At 63.0% G+C, this 15,829-nt stretch overlaps 16 non-coding genes across 16 annotated transcripts; all 16 read left to right on the top strand.

Moving 5' to 3' along the window:
* Positions 1 to 266: 266 nt before the first annotated feature.
* LOC148809269 (U2 spliceosomal RNA) lies at positions 267 to 457 on the top strand. The gene has a single exon (XR_016087618.1). It is a non-coding gene; the product is annotated as a U2 spliceosomal RNA (small nuclear RNA).
* A 785-nt stretch (positions 458 to 1,242) lies between these two features.
* On the top strand, positions 1,243 to 1,433 carry LOC148809268 (U2 spliceosomal RNA). Its single transcript, XR_016087617.1, has one exon. It is a non-coding gene; the product is annotated as a U2 spliceosomal RNA (small nuclear RNA).
* A 785-nt stretch (positions 1,434 to 2,218) lies between these two features.
* On the top strand, positions 2,219 to 2,409 carry LOC148809267 (U2 spliceosomal RNA). The gene has a single exon (XR_016087616.1). It is a non-coding gene; the product is annotated as a U2 spliceosomal RNA (small nuclear RNA).
* Positions 2,410 to 3,194: 785 nt separating this feature from the next.
* Positions 3,195 to 3,385, top strand: LOC148809266 (U2 spliceosomal RNA). The gene has a single exon (XR_016087615.1). It is a non-coding gene; the product is annotated as a U2 spliceosomal RNA (small nuclear RNA).
* A 792-nt stretch (positions 3,386 to 4,177) lies between these two features.
* Positions 4,178 to 4,368, top strand: LOC148809265 (U2 spliceosomal RNA). The gene has a single exon (XR_016087614.1). It is a non-coding gene; the product is annotated as a U2 spliceosomal RNA (small nuclear RNA).
* Positions 4,369 to 5,153: 785 nt separating this feature from the next.
* LOC148809264 (U2 spliceosomal RNA) lies at positions 5,154 to 5,344 on the top strand. Its single transcript, XR_016087613.1, has one exon. It is a non-coding gene; the product is annotated as a U2 spliceosomal RNA (small nuclear RNA).
* Positions 5,345 to 6,129: 785 nt separating this feature from the next.
* LOC148809263 (U2 spliceosomal RNA) lies at positions 6,130 to 6,320 on the top strand. The gene has a single exon (XR_016087611.1). It is a non-coding gene; the product is annotated as a U2 spliceosomal RNA (small nuclear RNA).
* Positions 6,321 to 7,105: 785 nt separating this feature from the next.
* Positions 7,106 to 7,296, top strand: LOC148809262 (U2 spliceosomal RNA). Its single transcript, XR_016087610.1, has one exon. It is a non-coding gene; the product is annotated as a U2 spliceosomal RNA (small nuclear RNA).
* Positions 7,297 to 8,081: 785 nt separating this feature from the next.
* LOC148809261 (U2 spliceosomal RNA) lies at positions 8,082 to 8,272 on the top strand. Its single transcript, XR_016087609.1, has one exon. It is a non-coding gene; the product is annotated as a U2 spliceosomal RNA (small nuclear RNA).
* A 785-nt stretch (positions 8,273 to 9,057) lies between these two features.
* LOC148809260 (U2 spliceosomal RNA) lies at positions 9,058 to 9,248 on the top strand. Its single transcript, XR_016087608.1, has one exon. It is a non-coding gene; the product is annotated as a U2 spliceosomal RNA (small nuclear RNA).
* Positions 9,249 to 10,033: 785 nt separating this feature from the next.
* LOC148809259 (U2 spliceosomal RNA) lies at positions 10,034 to 10,224 on the top strand. The gene has a single exon (XR_016087607.1). It is a non-coding gene; the product is annotated as a U2 spliceosomal RNA (small nuclear RNA).
* A 785-nt stretch (positions 10,225 to 11,009) lies between these two features.
* Positions 11,010 to 11,200, top strand: LOC148809258 (U2 spliceosomal RNA). The gene has a single exon (XR_016087606.1). It is a non-coding gene; the product is annotated as a U2 spliceosomal RNA (small nuclear RNA).
* Positions 11,201 to 11,983: 783 nt separating this feature from the next.
* On the top strand, positions 11,984 to 12,174 carry LOC148809257 (U2 spliceosomal RNA). Its single transcript, XR_016087605.1, has one exon. It is a non-coding gene; the product is annotated as a U2 spliceosomal RNA (small nuclear RNA).
* A 781-nt stretch (positions 12,175 to 12,955) lies between these two features.
* On the top strand, positions 12,956 to 13,146 carry LOC148809256 (U2 spliceosomal RNA). Its single transcript, XR_016087604.1, has one exon. It is a non-coding gene; the product is annotated as a U2 spliceosomal RNA (small nuclear RNA).
* Positions 13,147 to 13,933: 787 nt separating this feature from the next.
* On the top strand, positions 13,934 to 14,125 carry LOC148809255 (U2 spliceosomal RNA). The gene has a single exon (XR_016087579.1). It is a non-coding gene; the product is annotated as a U2 spliceosomal RNA (small nuclear RNA).
* A 785-nt stretch (positions 14,126 to 14,910) lies between these two features.
* Positions 14,911 to 15,101, top strand: LOC148809254 (U2 spliceosomal RNA). Its single transcript, XR_016087603.1, has one exon. It is a non-coding gene; the product is annotated as a U2 spliceosomal RNA (small nuclear RNA).
* The last annotated feature ends 728 nt before the right edge of the window (positions 15,102 to 15,829 follow it).

Genomic DNA, 15,829 nt, shown 5'->3' with positions numbered 1-15,829 from the left:
TGGTGGGAGGGGCCTAAGCTAAGGAGGCCGGCCGGCTGGCGCCCCCCGCGGCTGCGGTCGTTGTCGGGCCGTTGACAGGAGATCAAAGAGCAGGGCCCCCGCCCGGGACTGGCGGGCAGGCAGGCGAGCAAGCAGGCAGGCAAGAGAGGGGGAGAGCGGAGTCCGGGCGGCCGGCAGCCGCGTGCGGACCGGGCTCCAGAGGCGTCGGCCTGCGCCGCTGCGCGCCAGCCGGACGCCCGCGCGCCCGCCCAAGGCCGGCGTCGGGCATCGCTTCTCGGCCTTTTGGCTAAGATCAAGTGTAGTATCTGTTCTTATCAGTTTAATATCTGATACGTCCCCCATCGGGGGACCACATATTAAACGGATTTTTGGAACAGGGAGCTGGATCAGGAGCTTGCTCCGTCCTCTCCACGCATCGGCCCGGTATTGCAGCGCCTCCGGGAACGGTGCACTACCTTCTCTCAGCGGTGAAAAGACAGACGTAGCTAGCAAGCAAGCGAGGTGGACCGGAGCTCCTTCCTCTCCGGTCTCGTCTCTCGTCCATCTGTGTGTCTCTGTGTCTCTCTCTCTCCCCCTCCCCGTTCCCGTGCTCCCTCCGTGCACTTTCCCGCGCCTCGACTCTCTCGGCAAGCAGGCCGGCCCCCTTTTCGGCTCCCGTGCGTTTTCCCTCCAAAAAACTTAGTTTTTTCCTCCTTTTTCCAGGGAGGCAGGCGTGGCTTGTGTGTGTGTGTGTGTGTGTGTGTGTGTGTGTGTGTGTGTGTGTGTGTGTGTCCCCGTCCTTGCAGGCGGGCCCCTTTCGACAGCCGGCCGTTTTCCCTCCAAAAAACTTAGTATATACACCTTTTCTTTCTTTTTTTCGGCAGGCAGGCAGGTGTGTGTGTGTCCCCGTCCCTCCCGAGAGAGCGCTGCCCCTTGCCTCTGCCCGCAGGTGCCGACGGTCCGCTTTCGCTTGCAGCTCACTCGGCACGGCTGCTGCTGGTGGGAGGGGCCTAAGCTAAGGAGGCCGGCCGGCTGGCGCCCCCCGCGGCTGCGGTCGTTGTCGGGCCGTTGACAGGAGATCAAAGAGCAGGGCCCCCGCCCGGGACTGGCGGGCAGGCAGGCGAGCAAGCAGGCAGGCAAGAGAGGGGGAGAGCGGAGTCCGGGCGGCCGGCAGCCGCGTGCGGACCGGGCTCCAGAGGCGTCGGCCTGCGCCGCTGCGCGCCAGCCGGACGCCCGCGCGCCCGCCCAAGGCCGGCGTCGGGCATCGCTTCTCGGCCTTTTGGCTAAGATCAAGTGTAGTATCTGTTCTTATCAGTTTAATATCTGATACGTCCCCCATCGGGGGACCACATATTAAACGGATTTTTGGAACAGGGAGCTGGATCAGGAGCTTGCTCCGTCCTCTCCACGCATCGGCCCGGTATTGCAGCGCCTCCGGGAACGGTGCACTACCTTCTCTCAGCGGTGAAAAGACAGACGTAGCTAGCAAGCAAGCGAGGTGGACCGGAGCTCCTTCCTCTCCGGTCTCGTCTCTCGTCCATCTGTGTGTCTCTGTGTCTCTCTCTCTCCCCCTCCCCGTTCCCGTGCTCCCTCCGTGCACTTTCCCGCGCCTCGACTCTCTCGGCAAGCAGGCCGGCCCCCTTTTCGGCTCCCGTGCGTTTTCCCTCCAAAAAACTTAGTTTTTTCCTCCTTTTTCCAGGGAGGCAGGCGTGGCTTGTGTGTGTGTGTGTGTGTGTGTGTGTGTGTGTGTGTGTGTGTGTGTGTGTGTCCCCGTCCTTGCAGGCGGGCCCCTTTCGACAGCCGGCCGTTTTCCCTCCAAAAAACTTAGTATATACACCTTTTCTTTCTTTTTTTCGGCAGGCAGGCAGGTGTGTGTGTGTCCCCGTCCCTCCCGAGAGAGCGCTGCCCCTTGCCTCTGCCCGCAGGTGCCGACGGTCCGCTTTCGCTTGCAGCTCACTCGGCACGGCTGCTGCTGGTGGGAGGGGCCTAAGCTAAGGAGGCCGGCCGGCTGGCGCCCCCCGCGGCTGCGGTCGTTGTCGGGCCGTTGACAGGAGATCAAAGAGCAGGGCCCCCGCCCGGGACTGGCGGGCAGGCAGGCGAGCAAGCAGGCAGGCAAGAGAGGGGGAGAGCGGAGTCCGGGCGGCCGGCAGCCGCGTGCGGACCGGGCTCCAGAGGCGTCGGCCTGCGCCGCTGCGCGCCAGCCGGACGCCCGCGCGCCCGCCCAAGGCCGGCGTCGGGCATCGCTTCTCGGCCTTTTGGCTAAGATCAAGTGTAGTATCTGTTCTTATCAGTTTAATATCTGATACGTCCCCCATCGGGGGACCACATATTAAACGGATTTTTGGAACAGGGAGCTGGATCAGGAGCTTGCTCCGTCCTCTCCACGCATCGGCCCGGTATTGCAGCGCCTCCGGGAACGGTGCACTACCTTCTCTCAGCGGTGAAAAGACAGACGTAGCTAGCAAGCAAGCGAGGTGGACCGGAGCTCCTTCCTCTCCGGTCTCGTCTCTCGTCCATCTGTGTGTCTCTGTGTCTCTCTCTCTCCCCCTCCCCGTTCCCGTGCTCCCTCCGTGCACTTTCCCGCGCCTCGACTCTCTCGGCAAGCAGGCCGGCCCCCTTTTCGGCTCCCGTGCGTTTTCCCTCCAAAAAACTTAGTTTTTTCCTCCTTTTTCCAGGGAGGCAGGCGTGGCTTGTGTGTGTGTGTGTGTGTGTGTGTGTGTGTGTGTGTGTGTGTGTGTGTGTGTCCCCGTCCTTGCAGGCGGGCCCCTTTCGACAGCCGGCCGTTTTCCCTCCAAAAAACTTAGTATATACACCTTTTCTTTCTTTTTTTCGGCAGGCAGGCAGGTGTGTGTGTGTCCCCGTCCCTCCCGAGAGAGCGCTGCCCCTTGCCTCTGCCCGCAGGTGCCGACGGTCCGCTTTCGCTTGCAGCTCACTCGGCACGGCTGCTGCTGGTGGGAGGGGCCTAAGCTAAGGAGGCCGGCCGGCTGGCGCCCCCCGCGGCTGCGGTCGTTGTCGGGCCGTTGACAGGAGATCAAAGAGCAGGGCCCCCGCCCGGGACTGGCGGGCAGGCAGGCGAGCAAGCAGGCAGGCAAGAGAGGGGGAGAGCGGAGTCCGGGCGGCCGGCAGCCGCGTGCGGACCGGGCTCCAGAGGCGTCGGCCTGCGCCGCTGCGCGCCAGCCGGACGCCCGCGCGCCCGCCCAAGGCCGGCGTCGGGCATCGCTTCTCGGCCTTTTGGCTAAGATCAAGTGTAGTATCTGTTCTTATCAGTTTAATATCTGATACGTCCCCCATCGGGGGACCACATATTAAACGGATTTTTGGAACAGGGAGCTGGATCAGGAGCTTGCTCCGTCCTCTCCACGCATCGGCCCGGTATTGCAGCGCCTCCGGGAACGGTGCACTACCTTCTCTCAGCGGTGAAAAGACAGACGTAGCTAGCAAGCAAGCGAGGTGGACCGGAGCTCCTTCCTCTCCGGTCTCGTCTCTCGTCCATCTGTGTGTCTCTGTGTCTCTCTCTCTCCCCCTCCCCGTTCCCGTGCTCCCTCCGTGCACTTTCCCGCGCCTCGACTCTCTCGGCAAGCAGGCCGGCCCCCTTTTCGGCTCCCGTGCGTTTTCCCTCCAAAAAACTTAGTTTTTTCCTCCTTTTTCCAGGGAGGCAGGCGTGGCTTGTGTGTGTGTGTGTGTGTGTGTGTGTGTGTGTGTGTGTGTGTGTGTGTGTGTCCCCGTCCTTGCAGGCGGGCCCCTTTCGACAGCCGGCCGTTTTCCCTCCAAAAAACTTAGTATATACACCTTTTCTTTCTTTTTTTCGGCAGGCAGGCAGGTGTGTGTGTGTCCCCGTCCCTCCCGAGAGAGCGCTGCCCCTTGCCTCTGCCCGCAGGTGCCGACGGTCCGCTTTCGCTTGCAGCTCACTCGGCACGGCTGCTGCTGGTGGGAGGGGCCTAAGCTAAGGAGGCCGGCCGGCTGGCGCCCCCCGCGGCTGCGGTCGTTGTCGGGCCGTTGACAGGAGATCAAAGAGCAGGGCCCCCGCCCGGGACTGGCGGGCAGGCAGGCGAGCAAGCAGGCAGGCAAGAGAGGGGGAGAGCGGAGTCCGGGCGGCCGGCAGCCGCGTGCGGACCGGGCTCCAGAGGCGTCGGCCTGCGCCGCTGCGCGCCAGCCGGACGCCCGCGCGCCCGCCCACCGCCCAAGGCCGGCGTCGGGCATCGCTTCTCGGCCTTTTGGCTAAGATCAAGTGTAGTATCTGTTCTTATCAGTTTAATATCTGATACGTCCCCCATCGGGGGACCACATATTAAACGGATTTTTGGAACAGGGAGCTGGATCAGGAGCTTGCTCCGTCCTCTCCACGCATCGGCCCGGTATTGCAGCGCCTCCGGGAACGGTGCACTACCTTCTCTCAGCGGTGAAAAGACAGACGTAGCTAGCAAGCAAGCGAGGTGGACCGGAGCTCCTTCCTCTCCGGTCTCGTCTCTCGTCCATCTGTGTGTCTCTGTGTCTCTCTCTCTCCCCCTCCCCGTTCCCGTGCTCCCTCCGTGCACTTTCCCGCGCCTCGACTCTCTCGGCAAGCAGGCCGGCCCCCTTTTCGGCTCCCGTGCGTTTTCCCTCCAAAAAACTTAGTTTTTTCCTCCTTTTTCCAGGGAGGCAGGCGTGGCTTGTGTGTGTGTGTGTGTGTGTGTGTGTGTGTGTGTGTGTGTGTGTGTGTGTGTCCCCGTCCTTGCAGGCGGGCCCCTTTCGACAGCCGGCCGTTTTCCCTCCAAAAAACTTAGTATATACACCTTTTCTTTCTTTTTTTCGGCAGGCAGGCAGGTGTGTGTGTGTCCCCGTCCCTCCCGAGAGAGCGCTGCCCCTTGCCTCTGCCCGCAGGTGCCGACGGTCCGCTTTCGCTTGCAGCTCACTCGGCACGGCTGCTGCTGGTGGGAGGGGCCTAAGCTAAGGAGGCCGGCCGGCTGGCGCCCCCCGCGGCTGCGGTCGTTGTCGGGCCGTTGACAGGAGATCAAAGAGCAGGGCCCCCGCCCGGGACTGGCGGGCAGGCAGGCGAGCAAGCAGGCAGGCAAGAGAGGGGGAGAGCGGAGTCCGGGCGGCCGGCAGCCGCGTGCGGACCGGGCTCCAGAGGCGTCGGCCTGCGCCGCTGCGCGCCAGCCGGACGCCCGCGCGCCCGCCCAAGGCCGGCGTCGGGCATCGCTTCTCGGCCTTTTGGCTAAGATCAAGTGTAGTATCTGTTCTTATCAGTTTAATATCTGATACGTCCCCCATCGGGGGACCACATATTAAACGGATTTTTGGAACAGGGAGCTGGATCAGGAGCTTGCTCCGTCCTCTCCACGCATCGGCCCGGTATTGCAGCGCCTCCGGGAACGGTGCACTACCTTCTCTCAGCGGTGAAAAGACAGACGTAGCTAGCAAGCAAGCGAGGTGGACCGGAGCTCCTTCCTCTCCGGTCTCGTCTCTCGTCCATCTGTGTGTCTCTGTGTCTCTCTCTCTCCCCCTCCCCGTTCCCGTGCTCCCTCCGTGCACTTTCCCGCGCCTCGACTCTCTCGGCAAGCAGGCCGGCCCCCTTTTCGGCTCCCGTGCGTTTTCCCTCCAAAAAACTTAGTTTTTTCCTCCTTTTTCCAGGGAGGCAGGCGTGGCTTGTGTGTGTGTGTGTGTGTGTGTGTGTGTGTGTGTGTGTGTGTGTGTGTGTGTCCCCGTCCTTGCAGGCGGGCCCCTTTCGACAGCCGGCCGTTTTCCCTCCAAAAAACTTAGTATATACACCTTTTCTTTCTTTTTTTCGGCAGGCAGGCAGGTGTGTGTGTGTCCCCGTCCCTCCCGAGAGAGCGCTGCCCCTTGCCTCTGCCCGCAGGTGCCGACGGTCCGCTTTCGCTTGCAGCTCACTCGGCACGGCTGCTGCTGGTGGGAGGGGCCTAAGCTAAGGAGGCCGGCCGGCTGGCGCCCCCCGCGGCTGCGGTCGTTGTCGGGCCGTTGACAGGAGATCAAAGAGCAGGGCCCCCGCCCGGGACTGGCGGGCAGGCAGGCGAGCAAGCAGGCAGGCAAGAGAGGGGGAGAGCGGAGTCCGGGCGGCCGGCAGCCGCGTGCGGACCGGGCTCCAGAGGCGTCGGCCTGCGCCGCTGCGCGCCAGCCGGACGCCCGCGCGCCCGCCCAAGGCCGGCGTCGGGCATCGCTTCTCGGCCTTTTGGCTAAGATCAAGTGTAGTATCTGTTCTTATCAGTTTAATATCTGATACGTCCCCCATCGGGGGACCACATATTAAACGGATTTTTGGAACAGGGAGCTGGATCAGGAGCTTGCTCCGTCCTCTCCACGCATCGGCCCGGTATTGCAGCGCCTCCGGGAACGGTGCACTACCTTCTCTCAGCGGTGAAAAGACAGACGTAGCTAGCAAGCAAGCGAGGTGGACCGGAGCTCCTTCCTCTCCGGTCTCGTCTCTCGTCCATCTGTGTGTCTCTGTGTCTCTCTCTCTCCCCCTCCCCGTTCCCGTGCTCCCTCCGTGCACTTTCCCGCGCCTCGACTCTCTCGGCAAGCAGGCCGGCCCCCTTTTCGGCTCCCGTGCGTTTTCCCTCCAAAAAACTTAGTTTTTTCCTCCTTTTTCCAGGGAGGCAGGCGTGGCTTGTGTGTGTGTGTGTGTGTGTGTGTGTGTGTGTGTGTGTGTGTGTGTGTGTGTCCCCGTCCTTGCAGGCGGGCCCCTTTCGACAGCCGGCCGTTTTCCCTCCAAAAAACTTAGTATATACACCTTTTCTTTCTTTTTTTCGGCAGGCAGGCAGGTGTGTGTGTGTCCCCGTCCCTCCCGAGAGAGCGCTGCCCCTTGCCTCTGCCCGCAGGTGCCGACGGTCCGCTTTCGCTTGCAGCTCACTCGGCACGGCTGCTGCTGGTGGGAGGGGCCTAAGCTAAGGAGGCCGGCCGGCTGGCGCCCCCCGCGGCTGCGGTCGTTGTCGGGCCGTTGACAGGAGATCAAAGAGCAGGGCCCCCGCCCGGGACTGGCGGGCAGGCAGGCGAGCAAGCAGGCAGGCAAGAGAGGGGGAGAGCGGAGTCCGGGCGGCCGGCAGCCGCGTGCGGACCGGGCTCCAGAGGCGTCGGCCTGCGCCGCTGCGCGCCAGCCGGACGCCCGCGCGCCCGCCCAAGGCCGGCGTCGGGCATCGCTTCTCGGCCTTTTGGCTAAGATCAAGTGTAGTATCTGTTCTTATCAGTTTAATATCTGATACGTCCCCCATCGGGGGACCACATATTAAACGGATTTTTGGAACAGGGAGCTGGATCAGGAGCTTGCTCCGTCCTCTCCACGCATCGGCCCGGTATTGCAGCGCCTCCGGGAACGGTGCACTACCTTCTCTCAGCGGTGAAAAGACAGACGTAGCTAGCAAGCAAGCGAGGTGGACCGGAGCTCCTTCCTCTCCGGTCTCGTCTCTCGTCCATCTGTGTGTCTCTGTGTCTCTCTCTCTCCCCCTCCCCGTTTCCCGTGCTCCCTCCGTGCACTTTCCCGCGCCTCGACTCTCTCGGCAAGCAGGCCGGCCCCCTTTTCGGCTCCCGTGCGTTTTCCCTCCAAAAAACTTAGTTTTTTCCTCCTTTTTCCAGGGAGGCAGGCGTGGCTTGTGTGTGTGTGTGTGTGTGTGTGTGTGTGTGTGTGTGTGTGTGTGTGTGTGCCCCGTCCTTGCAGGCGGGCCCCTTTCGACAGCCGGCCGTTTTCCCTCCAAAAAACTTAGTATATACACCTTTTCTTTCTTTTTTTCGGCAGGCAGGCAGGTGTGTGTGTGTCCCCGTCCCTCCCGAGAGAGCGCTGCCCCTTGCCTCTGCCCGCAGGTGCCGACGGTCCGCTTTCGCTTGCAGCTCACTCGGCACGGCTGCTGCTGGTGGGAGGGGCCTAAGCTAAGGAGGCCGGCCGGCTGGCGCCCCCCGCGGCTGCGGTCGTTGTCGGGCCGTTGACAGGAGATCAAAGAGCAGGGCCCCCGCCCGGGACTGGCGGGCAGGCAGGCGAGCAAGCAGGCAGGCAAGAGAGGGGGAGAGCGGAGTCCGGGCGGCCGGCAGCCGCGTGCGGACCGGGCTCCAGAGGCGTCGGCCTGCGCCGCTGCGCGCCAGCCGGACGCCCGCGCGCCCGCCCAAGGCCGGCGTCGGGCATCGCTTCTCGGCCTTTTGGCTAAGATCAAGTGTAGTATCTGTTCTTATCAGTTTAATATCTGATACGTCCCCCATCGGGGGACCACATATTAAACGGATTTTTGGAACAGGGAGCTGGATCAGGAGCTTGCTCCGTCCTCTCCACGCATCGGCCCGGTATTGCAGCGCCTCCGGGAACGGTGCACTACCTTCTCTCAGCGGTGAAAAGACAGACGTAGCTAGCAAGCAAGCGAGGTGGACCGGAGCTCCTTCCTCTCCGGTCTCGTCTCTCGTCCATCTGTGTGTCTCTGTGTCTCTCTCTCTCCCCCTCCCCGTTCCCGTGCTCCCTCCGTGCACTTTCCCGCGCCTCGACTCTCTCGGCAAGCAGGCCGGCCCCCTTTTCGGCTCCCGTGCGTTTTCCCTCCAAAAAACTTAGTTTTTTCCTCCTTTTTCCAGGGAGGCAGGCGTGGCTTGTGTGTGTGTGTGTGTGTGTGTGTGTGTGTGTGTGTGTGTGTGTGTGTGTGTCCCCGTCCTTGCAGGCGGGCCCCTTTCGACAGCCGGCCGTTTTCCCTCCAAAAAACTTAGTATATACACCTTTTCTTTCTTTTTTTCGGCAGGCAGGCAGGTGTGTGTGTGTCCCCGTCCCTCCCGAGAGAGCGCTGCCCCTTGCCTCTGCCCGCAGGTGCCGACGGTCCGCTTTCGCTTGCAGCTCACTCGGCACGGCTGCTGCTGGTGGGAGGGGCCTAAGCTAAGGAGGCCGGCCGGCTGGCGCCCCCCGCGGCTGCGGTCGTTGTCGGGCCGTTGACAGGAGATCAAAGAGCAGGGCCCCCGCCCGGGACTGGCGGGCAGGCAGGCGAGCAAGCAGGCAGGCAAGAGAGGGGGAGAGCGGAGTCCGGGCGGCCGGCAGCCGCGTGCGGACCGGGCTCCAGAGGCGTCGGCCTGCGCCGCTGCGCGCCAGCCGGACGCCCGCGCGCCCGCCCAAGGCCGGCGTCGGGCATCGCTTCTCGGCCTTTTGGCTAAGATCAAGTGTAGTATCTGTTCTTATCAGTTTAATATCTGATACGTCCCCCATCGGGGGACCACATATTAAACGGATTTTTGGAACAGGGAGCTGGATCAGGAGCTTGCTCCGTCCTCTCCACGCATCGGCCCGGTATTGCAGCGCCTCCGGGAACGGTGCACTACCTTCTCTCAGCGGTGAAAAGACAGACGTAGCTAGCAAGCAAGCGAGGTGGACCGGAGCTCCTTCCTCTCCGGTCTCGTCTCTCGTCCATCTGTGTGTCTCTGTGTCTCTCTCTCTCCCCCTCCCCGTTCCCGTGCTCCCTCCGTGCACTTTCCCGCGCCTCGACTCTCTCGGCAAGCAGGCCGGCCCCCTTTTCGGCTCCCGTGCGTTTTCCCTCCAAAAAACTTAGTTTTTTCCTCCTTTTTCCAGGGAGGCAGGCGTGGCTTGTGTGTGTGTGTGTGTGTGTGTGTGTGTGTGTGTGTGTGTGTGTGTGTGTGTCCCCGTCCTTGCAGGCGGGCCCCTTTCGACAGCCGGCCGTTTTCCCTCCAAAAAACTTAGTATATACACCTTTTCTTTCTTTTTTTCGGCAGGCAGGCAGGTGTGTGTGTGTCCCCGTCCCTCCCGAGAGAGCGCTGCCCCTTGCCTCTGCCCGCAGGTGCCGACGGTCCGCTTTCGCTTGCAGCTCACTCGGCACGGCTGCTGCTGGTGGGAGGGGCCTAAGCTAAGGAGGCCGGCCGGCTGGCGCCCCCCGCGGCTGCGGTCGTTGTCGGGCCGTTGACAGGAGATCAAAGAGCAGGGCCCCCGCCCGGGACTGGCGGGCAGGCAGGCGAGCAAGCAGGCAGGCAAGAGAGGGGGAGAGCGGAGTCCGGGCGGCCGGCAGCCGCGTGCGGACCGGGCTCCAGAGGCGTCGGCCTGCGCCGCTGCGCGCCAGCCGGACGCCCGCGCGCCCGCCCAAGGCCGGCGTCGGGCATCGCTTCTCGGCCTTTTGGCTAAGATCAAGTGTAGTATCTGTTCTTATCAGTTTAATATCTGATACGTCCCCCATCGGGGGACCACATATTAAACGGATTTTTGGAACAGGGAGCTGGATCAGGAGCTTGCTCCGTCCTCTCCACGCATCGGCCCGGTATTGCAGCGCCTCCGGGAACGGTGCACTACCTTCTCTCAGCGGTGAAAAGACAGACGTAGCTAGCAAGCAAGCGAGGTGGACCGGAGCTCCTTCCTCTCCGGTCTCGTCTCTCGTCCATCTGTGTGTCTCTGTGTCTCTCTCTCTCCCCCTCCCCGTTCCCGTGCTCCCTCCGTGCACTTTCCCGCGCCTCGACTCTCTCGGCAAGCAGGCCGGCCCCCTTTTCGGCTCCCGTGCGTTTTCCCTCCAAAAAACTTAGTTTTTTCCTCCTTTTTCCAGGGAGGCAGGCGTGGCTTGTGTGTGTGTGTGTGTGTGTGTGTGTGTGTGTGTGTGTGTGTGTGTGTGTGTCCCCGTCCTTGCAGGCGGGCCCCTTTCGACAGCCGGCCGTTTTCCCTCCAAAAAACTTAGTATATACACCTTTTCTTTCTTTTTTTCGGCAGGCAGGCAGGTGTGTGTGTGTCCCCGTCCCTCCCGAGAGAGCGCTGCCCCTTGCCTCTGCCCGCAGGTGCCGACGGTCCGCTTTCGCTTGCAGCTCACTCGGCACGGCTGCTGCTGGTGGGAGGGGCCTAAGCTAAGGAGGCCGGCCGGCTGGCGCCCCCCGCGGCTGCGGTCGTTGTCGGGCCGTTGACAGGAGATCAAAGAGCAGGGCCCCCGCCCGGGACTGGCGGGCAGGCAGGCGAGCAAGCAGGCAGGCAAGAGAGGGGGAGAGCGGAGTCCGGGCGGCCGGCAGCCGCGTGCGGACCGGGCTCCAGAGGCGTCGGCCTGCGCCGCTGCGCGCCAGCCGGACGCCCGCGCGCCCGCCCAAGGCCGGCGTCGGGCATCGCTTCTCGGCCTTTTGGCTAAGATCAAGTGTAGTATCTGTTCTTATCAGTTTAATATCTGATACGTCCCCCATCGGGGGACCACATATTAAACGGATTTTTGGAACAGGGAGCTGGATCAGGAGCTTGCTCCGTCCTCTCCACGCATCGGCCCGGTATTGCAGCGCCTCCGGGAACGGTGCACTACCTTCTCTCAGCGGTGAAAAGACAGACGTAGCTAGCAAGCAAGCGAGGTGGACCGGAGCTCCTTCCTCTCCGGTCTCGTCTCTCGTCCATCTGTGTGTCTCTGTGTCTCTCTCTCTCCCCCTCCCCGTTCCCGTGCTCCCTCCGTGCACTTTCCCGCGCCTCGACTCTCTCGGCAAGCAGGCCGGCCCCCTTTTCGGCTCCCGTGCGTTTTCCCTCCAAAAAACTTAGTTTTTTCCTCCTTTTTCCAGGGAGGCAGGCGTGGCGTGTGTGTGTGTGTGTGTGTGTGTGTGTGTGTGTGTGTGTGTGTGTGTGTGTCCCCGTCCTTGCAGGCGGGCCCCTTTCGACAGCCGGCCGTTTTCCCTCCAAAAAACTTAGTATATACACCTTTTCTTTCTTTTTTTCGGCAGGCAGGCAGGTGTGTGTGTGTCCCCGTCCCTCCCGAGAGAGCGCTGCCCCTTGCCTCTGCCCGCAGGTGCCGACGGTCCGCTTTCGCTTGCAGCTCACTCGGCACGGCTGCTGCTGGTGGGAGGGGCCTAAGCTAAGGAGGCCGGCCGGCTGGCGCCCCCCGCGGCTGCGGTCGTTGTCGGGCCGTTGACAGGAGATCAAAGAGCAGGGCCCCCGCCCGGGACTGGCGGGCAGGCAGGCGAGCAAGCAGGCAGGCAAGAGAGGGGGAGAGCGGAGTCCGGGCGGCCGGCAGCCGCGTGCGGACCGGGCTCCAGAGGCGTCGGCCTGCGCCGCTGCGCGCCAGCCGGACGCCCGCGCGCCCGCCCAAGGCCGGCGTCGGGCATCGCTTCTCGGCCTTTTGGCTAAGATCAAGTGTAGTATCTGTTCTTATCAGTTTAATATCTGATACGTCCCCCATCGGGGGACCACATATTAAACGGATTTTTGGAACAGGGAGCTGGATCAGGAGCTTGCTCCGTCCTCTCCACGCATCGGCCCGGTATTGCAGCGCCTCCGGGAACGGTGCACTACCTTCTCTCAGCGGTGAAAAGACAGACGTAGCTAGCAAGCAAGCGAGGTGGACCGGAGCTCCTTCCTCTCCGGTCTCGTCTCTCGTCCATCTGTGTGTCTCTGTGTCTCTCTCTCTCCCCCTCCCCGTTCCCGTGCTCCCTCCGTGCACTTTCCCGCGCCTCGACTCTCTCGGCAAGCAGGCCGGCCCCCTTTTCGGCTCCCGTGCGTTTTCCCTCCAAAAAACTTAGTTTTTTCCTCCTTTTTCCAGGGAGGCAGGCGTGGCTTGTGTGTGTGTGTGTGTGTGTGTGTGTGTGTGTGTGTGTGTGTGTGTGTGTGTCCCCGTCCTTGCAGGCGGGCCCCTTTCGACAGCCGGCCGTTTTCCCTCCAAAAAACTTAGTATATACACCTTTTCTTTCTTTTTTTCGGCAGGCAGGCAGGTGTGTGTGTGTCCCCGTCCCTCCCGAGAGAGCGCTGCCCCTTGCCTCTGCCCGCAGGTGCCGACGGTCCGCTTTCGCTTGCAGCTCACTCGGCACGGCTGCTGCTGGTGGGAGGGGCCTAAGCTAAGGAGGCCGGCCGGCTGGCGCCCCCCGCGGCTGCGGTCGTTGTCGGGCCGTTGACAGGAGATCAAAGAGCAGGGCCCCCGCCCGGGACTGGCGGGCAGGCAGGCGAGCAAGCAGGCAGGCAAGAGAGGGGGAGAGCGGAGTCCGGGCGGCCGCCGCGTGCGGACCGGGCTCCAGAGGCGTCGGCCTGCGCCGCTGCGCGCCAGCCGGACGCCCGCGCGCCCGCCCAAGGCCGGCGTCGGGCATCGCTTCTCGGCCTTTTGGCTAAGATCAAGTGTAGTATCTGTTCTTATCAGTTTAATATCTGATACGTCCCCCATCGGGGGACCACATATTAAACGGATTTTTGGAACAGGGAGCTGGATCAGGAGCTTGCTCCGTCCTCTCCACGCATCGGCCCGGTATTGCAGCGCCTCCGGGAACGGTGCACTACCTTCTCTCAGCGGTGAAAAGACAGACGTAGCTAGCAAGCAAGCGAGGTGGACCGGAGCTCCTTCCTCTCCGGTCTCGTCTCTCGTCCATCTGTGTGTCTCTGTGTCTCTCTCTCTCCCCCTCCCCGTTCCCGTGCTCCCTCCGTGCACTTTCCCGCGCCTCGACTCTCTCGGCAAGCAGGCCGGCCCCCTTTTCGGCTCCCGTGCGTTTTCCCTCCAAAAAACTTAGTTTTTTCCTCCTTTTTCCAGGGAGGCAGGCGTGGCTTGTGTGTGTGTGTGTGTGTGTGTGTGTGTGTGTGTGTGTGTGTGTGTGTGTGTGTCCCCGTCCTTGCAGGCGGGCCCCTTTCGACAGCCGGCCGTTTTCCCTCCAAAAAACTTAGTATATACACCTTTTCTTTCTTTTTTTCGGCAGGCAGGCAGGTGTGTGTGTGTCCCCGTCCCTCCCGAGAGAGCGCTGCCCCTTGCCTCTGCCCGCAGGTGCCGACGGTCCGCTTTCGCTTGCAGCTCACTCGGCACGGCTGCTGCTGGTGGGAGGGGCCTAAGCTAAGGAGGCCGGCCGGCTGGCGCCCCCCGCGGCTGCGGTCGTTGTCGGGCCGTTGACAGGAGATCAAAGAGCAGGGCCCCCGCCCGGGACTGGCGGGCAGGCAGGCGAGCAAGCAGGCAGGCAAGAGAGGGGGAGAGCGGAGTCCGGGCGGCCGGCAGCCGCGTGCGGACCGGGCTCCAGAGGCGTCGGCCTGCGCCGCTGCGCGCCAGCCGGACGCCCGCGCGCCCGCCCAAGGCCGGCGTCGGGCATCGCTTCTCGGCCTTTTGGCTAAGATCAAGTGTAGTATCTGTTCTTATCAGTTTAATATCTGATACGTCCCCCATCGGGGGACCACATATTAAACGGATTTTTGGAACAGGGAGCTGGATCAGGAGCTTGCTCCGTCCTCTCCACGCATCGGCCCGGTATTGCAGCGCCTCCGGGAAACGGTGCACTACCTTCTCTCAGCGGTGAAAAGACAGACGTAGCTAGCAAGCAAGCGAGGTGGACCGGAGCTCCTTCCTCTCCGGTCTCGTCTCTCGTCCATCTGTGTGTCTCTGTGTCTCTCTCTCTCCCCCTCCCCGTTCCCGTGCTCCCTCCGTGCACTTTCCCGCGCCTCGACTCTCTCGGCAAGCAGGCCGGCCCCCTTTTCGGCTCCCGTGCGTTTTCCCTCCAAAAAACTTAGTTTTTTCCTCCTTTTTCCAGGGAGGCAGGCGTGGCTTGTGTGTGTGTGTGTGTGTGTGTGTGTGTGTGTGTGTGTGTGTGTGTGTGTGTCCCCGTCCTTGCAGGCGGGCCCCTTTCGACAGCCGGCCGTTTTCCCTCCAAAAAACTTAGTATATACACCTTTTCTTTCTTTTTTTCGGCAGGCAGGCAGGTGTGTGTGTGTCCCCGTCCCTCCCGAGAGAGCGCTGCCCCTTGCCTCTGCCCGCAGGTGCCGACGGTCCGCTTTCGCTTGCAGCTCACTCGGCACGGCTGCTGCTGGTGGGAGGGGCCTAAGCTAAGGAGGCCGGCCGGCTGGCGCCCCCCGCGGCTGCGGTCGTTGTCGGGCCGTTGACAGGAGATCAAAGAGCAGGGCCCCCGCCCGGGACTGGCGGGCAGGCAGGCGAGCAAGCAGGCAGGCAAGAGAGGGGGAGAGCGGAGTCCGGGCGGCCGGCAGCCGCGTGCGGACCGGGCTCCAGAGGCGTCGGCCTGCGCCGCTGCGCGCCAGCCGGACGCCCGCGCGCCCGCCCAAGGCCGGCGTCGGGCATCGCTTCTCGGCCTTTTGGCTAAGATCAAGTGTAGTATCTGTTCTTATCAGTTTAATATCTGATACGTCCCCCATCGGGGGACCACATATTAAACGGATTTTTGGAACAGGGAGCTGGATCAGGAGCTTGCTCCGTCCTCTCCACGCATCGGCCCGGTATTGCAGCGCCTCCGGGAACGGTGCACTACCTTCTCTCAGCGGTGAAAAGACAGACGTAGCTAGCAAGCAAGCGAGGTGGACCGGAGCTCCTTCCTCTCCGGTCTCGTCTCTCGTCCATCTGTGTGTCTCTGTGTCTCTCTCTCTCCCCCTCCCCGTTCCCGTGCTCCCTCCGTGCACTTTCCCGCGCCTCGACTCTCTCGGCAAGCAGGCCGGCCCCCTTTTCGGCTCCCGTGCGTTTTCCCTCCAAAAAACTTAGTTTTTTCCTCCTTTTTCCAGGGAGGCAGGCGTGGCTTGTGTGTGTGTGTGTGTGTGTGTGTGTGTGTGTGTGTGTGTGTGTGTGTGTGTGCCCCGTCCTTGCAGGCGGGCCCCTTTCGACAGCCGGCCGTTTTCCCTCCAAAAAACTTAGTATATACACCTTTTCTTTCTTTTTTTCGGCAGGCAGGCAGGTGTGTGTGTGTCCCCGTCCCTCCCGAGAGAGCGCTGCCCCTTGCCTCTGCCCGCAGGTGCCGACGGTCCGCTTTCGCTTGCAGCTCACTCGGCACGGCTGCTGCTGGTGGGAGGGGCCTAAGCTAAGGAGGCCGGCCGGCTGGCGCCCCCCGCGGCTGCGGTCGTTGTCGGGCCGTTGACAGGAGATCAAAGAGCAGGGCCCCCGCCCGGGACTGGCGGGCAGGCAGGCGAGCAAGCAGGCAGGCAAGAGAGGGGGAGAGCGGAGTCCGGGCGGCCGGCAGCCGCGTGCGGACCGGGCTCCAGAGGCGTCGG

Source organism: Atractosteus spatula, unplaced genomic scaffold (assembly GCF_055471065.1).
Source record: "Atractosteus spatula isolate fAtrSpa1 unplaced genomic scaffold, fAtrSpa1.hap1 Scaffold_149, whole genome shotgun sequence".
Classification (NCBI taxonomy): Eukaryota; Metazoa; Chordata; class Actinopteri; order Semionotiformes; family Lepisosteidae; genus Atractosteus; species Atractosteus spatula.
This window is presented reverse-complemented; position numbering and strand designations above follow the sequence as displayed.